The 15,007-nt window shown below is 41.8% G+C and overlaps 1 long non-coding RNA gene across 1 annotated transcript in view; it reads right to left on the reverse strand.

Annotated features, from left to right (window-relative positions):
- The window catches only part of LOC146045139 (uncharacterized), a 56,754-nt gene that overhangs the window by 26,784 nt on the left and 14,963 nt on the right, over window positions 1-15,007 (reverse strand). Inside the window, exon 2 of the long non-coding RNA XR_014465370.1 lies at window positions 12,867-12,967. This is a non-coding gene — a long non-coding RNA (uncharacterized LOC146045139). The remainder of the gene's footprint in view (window positions 1-12,866; window positions 12,968-15,007) is intronic.

A 15,007-nucleotide genomic window follows, 5' to 3' on the forward strand; every position in this document is an offset into this window, starting at 1 on the left:
TGATTTTGGAGCCTCCTTTTTATGAGATTATTTTTTAGGCACCATGTAGGTTTCTAGGCACCATAAGATGCTAAAAGTTAGGAACCCCCCCACAAGTGACCCCATTTTGCAAACTACACCCTTCAGGGAATTCATCTAGGGGTATAGTGTACATTTCAAACCCCCAGGGGTTTCACCAATTGTGGTACAACTGGGCTGTGAAAATGAAAAAAAATTATTTTTCATTTTCACAGCTCAGTTGTATCAAAATTGGTGAAACCCCTGGGGGTTTGAAATGTACACTATACCCCTAGATGAATTCCCTGAAGGGTGTAGTTTGCAAAATGGGGTCACTTGTGGGGGGGTTCCACTGTATGGGTGTTTCGGGGGTCATTCAACCAGAATCTGTGCTGCAAAATCCAAATATCACTCCTTCCCTTCTGAGTCCTGCCATGCACCCAACTGGTATTTTTTGGTCACATGTGAGGCATTGCCGTACTCGGGAGAAATTGGGGCACAGATTTTGGGGTGCTTTGTCTCCTTCATTCCTTGTGAAAATGAAAAATTTTGAGCCAGAACTGCATTTTTGTGTAAAAAAATGTAATTTTTTACACAAAAATGCAGATTTGGCTCAAAATTTTTCATTTTCACAAGGAATGAAGGAGACAAAGCACCCCAAAATCTGTGCCCCAATTTCTCCCGAGTACGGCAATGCCTCACATGTGACCAAAAAATACCAGTTGGGTGCATGGCAGGACTCAGAAGGGAAGGAGTGATATTTGGTGGTGGAATGAATGGTGGGTGCTATGTCGCATTAGCAAGACCCCCGAAGCACCAATACAGTGGAACCCCCCCACATGTGACCCCATTTTGGTCACCAGCTTTGGGAGGGGGGCTGGCGCTGCGGCTGGTGGGGGGTTGGGAGGGGTGCTGGCGCTGCGGCAGCCGGGTGGGTGGGAGGGAGGGGGGGCTGCCGGGTGGGATGGGGGGGGCTGGCGATCGGTGGTGATCGGTGCTGTACTTAACAGCACCGATCACCACCGATCACTGTGTTACCGAGCGGCTTAGCCGCCGGTAACACAGAAAACGCTGCAATTGGCTGTTCACATTTGAACAGCCAATCGCAGCGATCGCCGCGAGGGGGGATGTCTGCTGTCAGGGACAGCAGACATCTCCAAACTGTCACCGCGTCTATAGACGCGGTGACAGTTTAAAACCATGACGTATATATACGTCTTCGGTCGGGAAGTACCTCCCGACCATGACGTATATATACGTCATATGTCGGGAATATCTTTCTATATATATATATATATATATATATATATATATATATATATATATATATATATATATATATACACACACACACACACACACACACACACACACACACACACACACACACACATATATATATATGTGTATATATATATATATATATATATATACATATATATATACACACACACATATATATATATATATATGTGTGTGTGTGTGTGTATATATATATATATATATATATATATATATATATATTTATTCAGTACATATATTTTTAATTTTACTAATATTTAACTTTTTTTGCAGCTTGATGCTGCTGCTGCTGCTGCGGGGGGGAGGGGGGAGGAGGGCAGCGCTGCGTGCGCTCCTGACACTGCCGGGGGAGCTGCTGCTGCTGCCGGGTGAGTGCCCGGCGGGTGCGAGGGGGGGGGGCTGCACATCGGTGGTGATCGGTGCTGTACTTGACAGCACCGATCACCACCGATCCCTGTGTTACCGAGCGGCTTAGCCGCCGGTAACACAGGAAACGCTGTGAATGGCTGTTCAGATTTGAACAGCCAATCACAGCGATCGCCGACCGGGGGGGGCACCCCTGCCCCCCCTGGGCGGCGAGGGGGGATGTCTGCTGTCAGGGACAGCAGACATCACCTAACTGTCACTGCGTCTATAGACGCAGTGACAGTTTAAAGCCATGACGTACATGTACGTCAAATGTCGGGAAGTACTTCCCGACCATGACGTACATGTACGTCAAATGTCGGGAAGGGGTTAAAATGAACATATTACCCAGGCTCTTATACTTATTCCAGACCATCCCCTTAAAACTCCCGCCGCAGTTCCTAATAGAAGCCCAAAGAGCGATCAGCAGCTTCGTATGGGGGGGCAAGAAACCTAGATTTAAACATAGCTACCTGTTTCGCAGGAAATCGCAAGGAGGCCAACAACTCCCAATGATCTCAGCATACCACCAAGCCACGGCCCTTCACAGAATTTTGGACTGGACAAGGGCGGAAAAGTCTGGGAAACAATGGGTGGATCTGGAGGGTCGCTCCTCGGGACTATGCCTACAAAACGCCCCATGGCTCCCGAGCGTTATACGTTCCACACATCTAACATTGACGTTGTGGAGAACCATGAGATATAAATTAGGTCTCTCCTCGAAAGATTCACTATTACTCCCCTTTCTAAATAACCCAGAATTCACACCGGGAAGAGCTGGGGCCATAGCCACTAGATGGCGAACGGCTGGGCTGACCAGAATAGCGAACCTAGTGTCAATGGGACATATCACACCCTTCAGCGAGCTTATAGCAGCTAACAAATTACCTGCATCAGATCACTGGTTTTATCTGCAGATACGACACTTTGCCAACTCGAAAAGGACCCCCGCCCAGCTAGCAAAGGAACCTACGCCATTTGAAGTGATGTGCTCCCACCCCTCGGAACCCGTCCATGTTATCTCAACAATCTATAAGATTGTCCTTCACAGTCATACCAGTGAAGCTCCCTCATTTTATGCAGCTTGGGACTCCGACCTCTCCCCCCGGGGGATAACAATAAACTGGTCCAAACACTGCGAGACCATGGCCAGCTGCTCCACGAGTTTGGAGGTGGTGGAAACGCAGTACAAGCTATTCACCAGGTGGTACCGTTGCCCGCCTCTACTGCATAAGATCTTCCCCTCATTCTCCCCTCTTTGTTGGCACTGTGATAGTGACAGAGGTACACTGGTACACATATGGTGGGACTGCCCTCGGATTGCGGTCTTCTGGACTAAAGTCATCCAACTTTCCTCTGAAATACTAGGGTTCCCGGCTCCTGACAACATTGATTTCTGGTTGCTATCCCACAGCACCGCCCATATAGCAAAATACAAACAATCCCTACTTAAACACCTTAACAATGCAGCGAGAGCAATAGTACTAGTCCACTGGAGGTCAGCAGACCCTCCGGGGATTTGGGAGTGGTTTCAGAGGATAGAATTCTATAGGTCCATGGAAGACCTATATTATTCAGCACTGGAAAAGTATTCCGACTACCAAACCACCTGGTTAGCCTGGATTAATTTTAAATCCTCAGACACATATAGAAGCTATATACCCCGGGACCCAGCAGCGCCCTAACAAAGTGTGTTACTCGGCCACACAATCCAAAGTAGCTGAAAACTCCAGACATAACAAACTCATTTACATACTCATAAGACTATGCCCCTTCCTGCTTCCCCCCCCCCCAACCTTTCCTTTCCTTTCTCTCATACCCCTCCCCCCTCTCACACGTATATACTAATGTTCCTGATGATACAACACAAGGAACTTCCTACTATCCAGCACAATTTTTCCATATTAGTTAGAAGAAGTCAGAGAAGTTGTTTTTCTTTTCCTCTACCAATTTTATTGTATGTTAAAGATGCATTACATCACTCTTATATTCTGTTATACGGTTTGAATGTAAGATGCCATTCCTTGCTATTTGTATGTTTTAAGATGTCAAAATGACTTGTACTGTCTTTAATTCCTTTGAAAAATTTAAATAAAGAATATATAAAAGTAGAAAAAGTTCTGAGCGCAGGCACTATATCTGTTCTGGGTATCAAAAATGACAGGTAAGAGCTGATTGGCTGGTGGTTTATCACACTCGATTTTATCACTTTTCAAGGCTTAGTACATCTCGCCCTTAGTGGTTTAGACAGTCAGGTTTCTGTGATATATTTAGTCCCGGGGGGGGTTAGAGGTAATAATTACATTGTTAAACATATTACAAGAAAGGATATTGTCTTAATGTTAATTGCTTAAATTATATAGTTATAAATAGTTATTTATAGAAGGAGTATATACCAAGTTGTCTTAATATTGCCCCTTCTTTGCTGATTCACTCTTGGTTCTCCGTAGTAGCCAAATATTACTGGGGATTTTGCTGTAGCTCTCCCTTTTCTAGAAACACAGCATTATCAGCCAACTCATCTGCATGGTTTCTGATATAGTGGTATAAGTAGCTGATTTATAAAATGCCAAAAAAGTTGCAGTACTGTGATCAGGGACACCCAATGTCGCCAGTGGACCCTCCAAATCTGCTTTAAAAAGGGGTGTTCCATTGTGAAGAGCCGCTCCCCCCCCCCCCCTGTTTACATCACTTCAGGGGCCATGCCCAGCATTCTCAGAGTCTTCCTGCAATGCCAGTTCCTCCTCAGTCACTAAGAAGGAGTTGTCATTGTGGTATTACCCCCTGAAACAGTTTCACCCGGGTGCAGTGATACTTCTGTGCTGACAATACAAGCAAATCTAAAGAGAGGAATTCAATTGTGGCTGCAAAACTTTCATGCAAAACAAATGGGTTTTACCAGAATTCCACAATTTTTTTGCCCAATTTTTTTTTAGGGAAGCTAAATTAGCCCCCCCCCCCTTCCGCCCTTTCAGAAAATACCAATTGGATCAGTTGGGAGGGGCACTTTATCATGGTTACTGGCATTTTGTTAGATGCTGGCTCCTTCCAGTTGACGATTACAGGTTTAGCAGGAGTTCCTAGCTCTGGGCAGTTGCCATTTACAGTCACTGTGCTAAATTCTGTCTATGGGCTATTGGTGGTTACAGGTACACAGCTATTTCACTGTTAGTCTTGACAGCCCCAGTTTGAGGTCCTTTGTCCAGATTCATGAACAGTTGGGAGGTGTATAGTAGACCCTTACAGCCTAATCCTAACCTTTCAACCTTGTAGCCTATAACCCTAAAGGTGGAGATACACTAGTGCGATTTGGGCCCTTTTCAACAGATTATGATGCATCGGACTGAGAAATCAGATGAAAAGTGTTAAATCACATGTGTATTTGCTTCGATTCCGATGTGTGTTCTCCGACAGCTGTGGTTGGGATCGAATATGATACATCGTTTGCAAAAGGTCTAAATATGGGTAGTTCAAGGGAAATCGCATACAACTTCTCCCCTTGGAGAAGTCGCGCTAGTGCAATGGTTCTGAAACTCGGTCCCCACACAGTTCACGATTTCTAGGTCACCCGACAGGTGCACTCATTACTGACTAATACCTTTAAAAAGATCCACAGGTGGAGCTAATTATTTCACTTGATTCTGTGAGGAGACCTGCAAAACATGCACTCTGTGGGGTCTGACTTTGAGAACCTGTGCACTAGTGTATAGGGCCTTAAGTCGCCCAACTAGTGCTTAAACCTAACTCTTTCCCCTTCTCATGTTGCACACTCACACTGCCTGCATACTGTACTTAATTTTTGGCATCCCAGCAGTCAGGATTGAGACACCGTCATCCTAATTGATGTTGGTATTCTGAAAGCCTACATCCTGACTGCATCTTGTTACTACAAGACACAACACACAGCAAATAGTGTTGAACGCGGTAAGGGTTGATGCTGGGGGAATTCAATCTTGGATTCCAACTGTTGGACAATCCTGTCCCGTTTTCAACTCGACAAGTGAAATTCAATGTTCTGCCTGTCGAATGGCAAAAAGTAGGCGTATTGGCGAAAATGCCCGTGGATTGTCGAGAAACTGCCGTGAATTCGATAATCAACAGACATTTCCGACAAAACAGATCTGACTTGTTTTAAAGTCAGATTTGTTTGGTCAAAATCCGTCTTCAATTCTGCTGGAAATGGCAGCATTGAATAGGCGTTGATATTGAATGCCCCCCTTAACCTTTGTTTTCAGTATGCATTCTCACCACAGCTGTATTTATGCAAGTTGTACAATGTCAGTTCATAAGAACTGTCAGACATGACACATTTAACATCTGGTACCTTATTTTATATATTACTGCACTTGGAATGTTAAGTCCATCTCCAGCAGTCATTACTTTATTTATATGAGCAGAATTTGGCTTAAATGTACCAGTCCGATTATTCCACTGTTTTGTTGATTATTGGATAATCAATAATAATTCAGCACAGTAGAACGTTTGATAAATGGTGTTTATACTTCCGGGATGAATGTGATTACCTTTCTGTAATAATGGTATATGCTAAATACTGCTGACATGGTATATTTTTATATGCAAATGCCATTCTTTTATACTTCTTCTGTTAATGGCAGTGAGATGCAATCTGTCAGCAAGAAAGGTGCCGTGTGCACTATTATTAATATAAATATTGATTTTTAGGTTTTAATGGCATACTTTTGACTTTTATCCAAAATAACTGGCAATAGCTAAGCTGTTTTTGAGCTGGGTAGCTAGTTTGCTAATATTATTTAGTAATTTCTTTAAAAGCAGACATACTTCAAAAGTAAAGATATGGGGGGGAGGGGTATTCAATCCCCTGCTGCTATTTCCGAGGGGGGAAATAGCAGCGGGCGTCTATTCTTTCCCGACAGCATCGAAGAGGCATCTCGGCAGAACAGAGCCACTTTAAAAGCAGTCGGGCCTGTTTTGCTGAGAAAGCCCGTGGATTGTTAAGCCCACGGCCGTATCTCGATGATCCATGGCCATTTCCGGCGTACACGCCCCTTTTCGGCACTTGGCAGGCAGGACATTGAATCCCTCCAGAACGGGTCACGTCCCGACAGTCGTGACTCAGATTGAATACCCCCATTGGTACTTATGTAATATCTGGACTCCCGGTTTTCTTATGAGACCGTGTCCCCTGGCGGGGCTCGCTGCGCTCGACACGCTTCGGGCACGGTGGCTCGCTGCGCTCGCCACACTATATAAAATCAACTCCATGCGTAGTTGGATAGTAGGGGTATGAAAAAATGGGGTGCATTTAACATGGGAGTCCAGATAATACATAAGTATCCCCCCATTAATCTCTCTCTCTCTCTACAGCAGAAATCGATCACAGATAGTAGGAAATCTAAAATTTCAAAGTTTAAATATATATATATATATATATATATATATATATATATATATACACTTCCCAAATGTGGTTCAGCGCCCTTTACTCAATTGATAGTCCATACGTCATTTCTCCAAGATAACAATTTATTAAAATCTTCAAAGTTTGATTGACCGTCTGGCCGTACAACAGAATCCCAACGCGTTTCGTCCTAAGACTTCATCAGGGGATTGTATACAGTCCGAATATTAAATTTCTTATTGAAACGATTAGGAGATGCGATGTCGGTGAACAATTATTACACTAATTGCACTGGTAGAGATTAGCTTGTTCTGAAAAGAGCTCGGCCTGTTACAGTCTCTCTTAGGGACCTCTATCTCTTGCAAGGAAGGATAAAATTCTTTAGATAAATAGATATAAAAGAGATCCTAGTTACTCTATAAAATATTAGATATCACATATATAAAATGTAAAAAGGACAATTTATTTGAATAGCAATAAATGAGAATATAGTAACATATTTCAAAATATATATGTATCTATAATTTAAAAGTCAGACAATGAGAGGTGTAGCTTTTCTTTTTGTAGAAGATCAATACGGAAAGCTTTCCAAATTAAATAATTATACTTTAGAATTATACATGATAGCGCCACCCTCTGTTATAATCTTTGATGGAGCGCTACTAAATCTAGCCCAACATACAGATTCTATATAGATAGACCCAGGTTGCAGACATAAGTGTAGTTCTTGGGGTCTCTACCCCCGGTAACACACATTGATACTGCACCCAGGCATCACATTATTTTTGTGGAATGTCGGCCTTAACCTGTTATATATATATATATATATATATATATATATATATATATATATATATATATATATATATACAGGTTGAGTATCCCTTATCCAAAATGCTCGGGACCAGGAGAATTTTGGATAACGGATTATTCCGTATTTCGGAATATTTTAATATTTCAATGATGTATTTTGAAGTATCTTGCATTTATGCTGTATAAACACATAATATACACACAAATATATTTTATTACCACATAAAATACACACAAATATATTTTAATTGTTCAAAAAACAAGGTTTCAAAACGTGAAACAAAATGTGTGTACTATCTCAGCAGTGAATTTGAATGCCAAGCAATCATTGTCTTGCACATATATAGTGCCAGTTACATATCATGTCCCCAGTAGATGCTGTTCCAAATGTCCCCAGTGAGTTTTTAGCAAAAAAAAATTTTTTTTCCACTTTCTGGAATGTCCGTATTTCGGAATAATTCGGATAACGGATATTCGGATACGGGATACTCAACCTGTATATATATATATATATATATATATATATATATATATATATATATATATATATATATATATATAAGAAAAGAAGGCAGCACTCCAGCATAAACAAAGAAGTTTCTTATTGGTGAGACAAAATATACAGCAACGTTTCAACACTTGTGTGTTGTCCTCAGGCTTAAAATGTTGCTGTATATTTTGTCTCACCAATAAGAAACGTCTTTGTTTACGCTGGAGTGCTGCATTCTTTTCTTCTACAAATACCCTTTGTGCTATGCGGGCACCCGCGGTGAACCTATTGGATATGTGGTTGTGCCGGACCAAACCTGTTTATATATATATATATATATATATATATATATATATATATATATATATTGGACACTGGGGGGGGGGGAGCACTCTCAGAGGACTTGGAATAAACGGAATGCAGACACAGTATGTGCAGCAAGGATTCAGTCTTTACAATGACACCCACGTGCAGAGCATGTCTGGGATATATAGTGGTTGGATGTGTAATGCAATATGCGAGTGCGACTTTCATAGATTTTATATGGCGCAGCCCGACGTGCCATGCAGCATGCCATGATGCGTTTGCCCATGCATTTGCATTGTGGCAACAAAGAGCGTGCTGTAAATCTGTCTATCTCAAAAGAGAGATAATGTAACATAAGATAGTATGCTTACCATGGAGGGTTTAGATAGTGACTGTTGAAGTAAAATGTTATTTTCATTTTGGGGTAATCACTTCATGATCCATTGTTATTTGTACAGATTACAATCACTGCTTGCTAATAACCTCCGATAAGAAACTTAATTATTCTCAAATGGCGAGAAACATCTTCTTTTGTAGCACATTAAATTAGTCATATACAAATGATAATGTTGCCTATAAATATACGGTCTTGTGTGCTGTGTTATTGAGGATCATGACTGTTAAAGCAACTATATACTACCAATTTATCTAGGTGTGTTTTTGTTTTACCTTTTTTATCCCAGACTGTTTGATGGAAGAAAGATTCAATCAATTTTCAGTGAATAAAGCCTAATGAAAAAGGTGTTTTGTCCCACGAGTCGTGCATAGGGTGACCCTAAAATGGATTTTGGGATTGGACAAACACCCCACCTCGCTCCTGGCCGCTCCTCTTATAGTTCTATATTACAGAAGCATCAGAGACCCAGAATAAAGGCTCGATAGTGTAGCTTTATACTTCTACACAGTAACAAATATAGTTTCACATGCACATACATGGAAGAGTCTGCATGATCAGTGTAGTAATGGTGTGTACACGGGATGCGGTCATCTATTAGAATGAACTTAGGTCTACAGTCATTAGGTCGACCCCACTAGGTCGACTGGCAGGAAGGTCGACCTGACTTAAGGTCGACATGGGCCAAGGTCGACATGACTTAAGGTCGAATTTGCATAAAGGTCGACATGGGTTTTTCACTTTTTTTTTTAGCTGACATGTTCCGACAGGCGGTATTTCATGCCCTACCATCCACTAGGGCGTGGAGGAGGTTATTAAAGCTGTGGCGAGCGAAGCAAGCCACCATGCCCGAAGCATCGCGAGCGTCCGATTTTCATTGCCAACTATGTCCATGTCGACTGTGTTGACATTCGGATAAAAAAAGTGAAAAACCCATGTCGACCTTATGACCATTCGACCTTCCTCATGTCGACCTTTATGCAAATTCGACCTTAAGTCATGTTGACCTTGGCCCATGTCGACCTTAAGTCAAGTCGACCTTCCTGCCAGTCGACCTAGCGGGGTCGACCTAATGACTGTAGACCTAAGTTCATTCTGACAGATGTACCGATTCCGTGTACACACGGTACAATCCAGCATAGAATTTTGACTATATACCGTAGTCAAAATCGCATGCAGATTGCACAGGTTTTTTACCTTGCGATCCCGATGCTCTCTCCCGGGACATCACAAATCGAAACCCAGATAGACAGGGCAGCAATGACTATATACTGTAGTGTAGATCTGCACTATATGGTCAAAATCGCATGCATGTCGGGTGGCTTGTTGTGCGATTCGATCCCGATTTGATCTGATTGCATCGGGATCCAATAGCAAGCCTAATTCCTGATTTTACAGCAACCTTTGATTTGGCCAACACTTCCCGAACAGACAGAATCCTGAGTACAATGATGGTGTCCATTCACCCATTATTTGCCCACCTCTCATTCATGTGACTTTTTCTCATAATATGAGGGAGCTTCATAAATTAGGTAACAAGGCCCCTCATTATGTAAATGTATTCAGCTGGTACATAAATGTATAATTAGCAGTATGGCTTAGGTAGATACTTTTTACACATAGTCCTGTATATTGTCTGAGCATTTGTTCAAACGGTACACCAAAGCCTCTATCCTGGCATAGAAGAAATCGGTGTCAAGCATGCTTCCTCTTGGGCTGTGCTTCATGGGGCTACAGCCAAGCAGTTGTCGCAGGGCTGCCACCTGGTCCTCTGTTCATACCTTTACCAAATTCTATAGGTTCCATGCGTTCGCGTCGGAGGACGCTTCATTTGGGCAAACAGAGATGAGAACTGTAAGCCTGAGCGTACCCTCCCAAAGGACCGGCTCTTGAATGTCCCATGGTTGAGCTGTGTCAGGATGGACGAAAGAGTAAAGGGGATTTTTGTAAGAACTTACTGTTCAAATCTCTATCTCAGAGTCCATCCTGATGACACAGCGATCCCTCCCTTACGCTCAGTAAGTTTATACCGTTTCATGTGTTGCCATGTTCTATGGTTATTATTGATTGGGCATATGAATATGTTCAGGCGTTGTACAGAGTAATGTATCCTGGTGTGCTTTAGAAGTTGAACTTAGGAATTCTGGGATGCAGAACGGGTGAGCCTTCCTCTCAAAAGAAGTCAGCATAGGTGCCTTGCTCCTGCGGACCCTCCTATATCCCATGATTGAGCTGTGTCACCAGGATGGACTCAGAGAAAGGGATTTGAACGGTAAGTTCTTACAAAAATCAGCTTTTTTTAATTTGTTTTAAATCCATTGCTTAGTAAATACACCCCAAAGTAATTTCAGCATTCTCTCTGACAACCTCATGTAATACTGTAGGTTCCATTTTTTTCAGAAGTGTTGGATGTCAAACAATCTCTGATTTTTTTTATTTTTATTTTTAAAGCATCAATCGTTAAGGCATGATTTTGATTTTGTCATTTAAACCCCCCCCCCAAAAAAACAGTCTGAGATCAGCCAGCTTACTGCTCCTCCCACAAACTTGGACCCTGTTACATATGCCCTGTGCCTCTTCTCTGATAACCACCTCTAATTAGGGGCTGCAAGACTTCTATGACCTGATGAACTTCCTCACTATCTTCAAAAGTATTAATACCCTCTGAAGGTGCATATTTGTACTAGATTTATACATACACTGGTACACGCATTCTACTGCCTAAAAGCCACATAAACACTAAGCAATATTGTTCACAATATCGCCCACAAAGGGCTTTATACTGTAAAATTATCACCTTAGGGTCTGACCCTTCATTCACTTAAACTTTCACATATCTCTCCAAAACCTGTGTCTTCATTTAGGCAATGGGCAATGTATCCAATTAGCTGTGGTAAATACCCACATCAAATGGATTCTGCTGGGGCTATCCAATTATCCATGATAACCCGGCACTTAAACTGGATTATGCTTCGGATGCCTCGGGTTCATGACGCATAATCCCCAATATGCAGTCTGCGGATAACAGATAACATGGGCCCATGAAGTTATCCTGGGCCCTGGTAATATGGAGCGGGCGTGACCACTGGGTGGAGCCTCCATGAGGGGCGTGGCAAATAAGAGGGAGAGAGAGGACAGGATGCCACTGTAGCTGTCTCTCTCCCCAGCTCAGTACACTGCACTGAGAAGTGTGTGCTGAGCAGGGGAGAGAGGCTGTGCTGTGTCTCGCATCTCCCTTACTACTGCCTGTCTCCCTGCAATAGGGGAGGGGGGAGCAGGACCTGGGCCTCTCCAGCAAAACTGGGCCTGGGTAAAAAGTACCCCCCCCCCCCCCCCCCTCCATCGACGCCACTGCTGTCAACATAGGCATTGTAAGCCATCCGGATGCTGCACTGCAACTCACCCAATACATTGTTTTTGTGTATTAATTTGGAGTAATGTAGGCTGCATCTGCAGTAAGCGGCCATGTGGCAGCTTTTTCTATTTCCCGATGACAGGTTTGATAAATTGCCAGGCAGAAGGGTACATCTGTCTGCGGCGTTGGCTAACCTTTCGCATGATGTTACAGATAGCCTGAGAAGGCACACAGAGAAGACAGCTCTGACAGTTTTGGATGGCTGGGTGGGGAAGCAGTAGGATAAGAAAACTGTCTGGGTGATGCAGTGGGTTTGCATGGTTGCTGAGTCTGGAACATTGCAGTTCAGAGTGAGAGGTTGGATAATTACACAGTAGTAGCATATGGTTAAAATCTAGCTAAAAAAAAGTTAAATAATACACACCTCGCATCCCGCAGTGTGTTTTTCTCCTGAGCAGAAGAGATAGGCTTCCTGGATGCAGCTGACTCATTAAGACTTGTGTGTTCAACGATCACATGCGATTACTTTACAGATGAGGAATAGGAAAGAAAATGCAAATTACTTATACAATATATAATTTCCCAGGAAAACTACCATTCATCATTGGATGCTGTTTTTTATTTTAGAGAACAATGTTCTGTCGGGTCTGTTCTACAAAATAATAATAAAAAAAAAATACTTTTATCAAACTTCTTTTCAGCCCTGCTTTACATTCCCTTACAGGTAAATCTATTGATCTGGAATTGTCACACATTCGTAGCAATGAATGGATGAGCCATCTGTAGCCATGCGTGATGCGTATCTGCACACAGTATTGTGATCTCATGCCTACAGCGTCTTGTTACAGCAGCAAGTGGATACAGCAGATGGATCAGTTAGTTGTTTATGCAGTCTTGTATAGATGGTAAGCTCTTTGGAAGATATGCTTACAGTACCATTGTATAGATCCTTGATGGCTAACCTTGACACTCCAGATGTTGTTGAACTACACATCCAAGCATGCTCTGCTACAGTTTTGTTATTTGACCATGCTTAAACTGATGCAGGGCATGCTGGGATGTGTAGTTCAATAACAGCTGGAGTGTCAAGGTTAGCTGGTAATCTCTCAGTATGTATCTACAGCTACTTTGTGCGGCTGAACTCGTCTGGGCATTATTACAGTGCTGTGGTCTGGCTAGTTCTGTGGTTTCTCTTTATGCAAATTAATTTATTTCCTGTGCAAAGCAATTCATATTCATGAATTACCCATAGAATCTGTCAAAACTGGAGTTCCAACCCATTTTTCTCTTGGTGTATACATTCATGAGCGATCACACAAATAAAATTGATTGATCTTTGTTATTTCCTTAAATACAACATTTTGGTGGCATTAAGGTTCTAAGCGCCAGATTCATGTCTGTAAGTAAAACAAAACGCAAGTAACTGGACAAAACCATTCTGCAGTGTAGGTGGGTTAGGAGTAACATGTGCGAGATTTAGATCTGGGTGGGGAGTTTTCAAACTGAAATCTAAATTGCATTGTAAAAATTAAGCTGTCTAACATTTGTGAGCTACATGCAAAAGCAGCCAATATTTACCCTGCACAGAAAAAAACATTTTGCTCCGCTTGCATGGTTTGTTCTAGACACAAAAGTTATAGTACTTGTTTTTTGGGTTTTTTTTCTTGACGTGATATAAATTAAAATGTATGTTCAAACTTTATGCAGTGGTTACAACATTACATTAGTTTCATCACATTTTCTTTTTTTATATTATTTTTATTTTTAATAATGGTTTCCTTTTTAAACATAATTTGTAAGAAAGTATATGCTGCTTTTAGGAAACAAGGATATCATACAATTATGCATTTCATGTCTCTTTTATTCTGTAAATAAAAGAAACTAATCTCAAATGAGATTTTCCAAGAAGACTATAATTTACTTATCTTTGTAATTCACGTGTCCTTTTATATCCTCTATCTTACTGTGGGTAGATGTGTTCTTTAATTTAAGATGATAAAAGGACAACAGGCTGCTTTAGAGTTTGTTGTGAGAAACTGATGAATTATCTTAAAATATCCTAAATTTAAAGTATATCCATCACCCACATGCAGAGCATATATCCATCTATGTATGCCAAACCAATGGAAATACGCCATTAAAAGTGTTGACAGTCCTGAAGCATGAGGCCCTCTTTGAAAGAAGAGTAGTCAACCCCATCTACTATAATCCAGGTCGTGCCATTTGGAGAATGAAGATCAGATGAGCTCAAATTCCTGAAGCAATAGGGTAGGCTTCTAGAGCTTTTCTAGATTGTAATTGGGTTTACACAGAAGTGCTCTGTATACATTAACACAGAAATAACTGCATTGAGAAGTACTTTAAGAGGGGTTTCTCCTTGAACTATCAGAAAAAATAGAATGGAGTGTTCCATGGTTTGGTAAGTTTCTGAGGGGATTGCTATATGCACAGTGCAACTGTCTGTGTACTGTAATGTCTGATTAAAGCTGGAGTGAAATAGAGCACAGAACCAAATATAAGAAGCACTGCACACTGACAAAGCCATTCTGTTAACCTCCTTCGTAA

This window comes from Crinia signifera, chromosome 11, assembly GCF_055691185.1.
Source record: "Crinia signifera chromosome 11, ASM5569118v1, whole genome shotgun sequence".
In the NCBI taxonomy this organism is placed as follows: domain Eukaryota; kingdom Metazoa; phylum Chordata; class Amphibia; order Anura; family Myobatrachidae; genus Crinia; species Crinia signifera.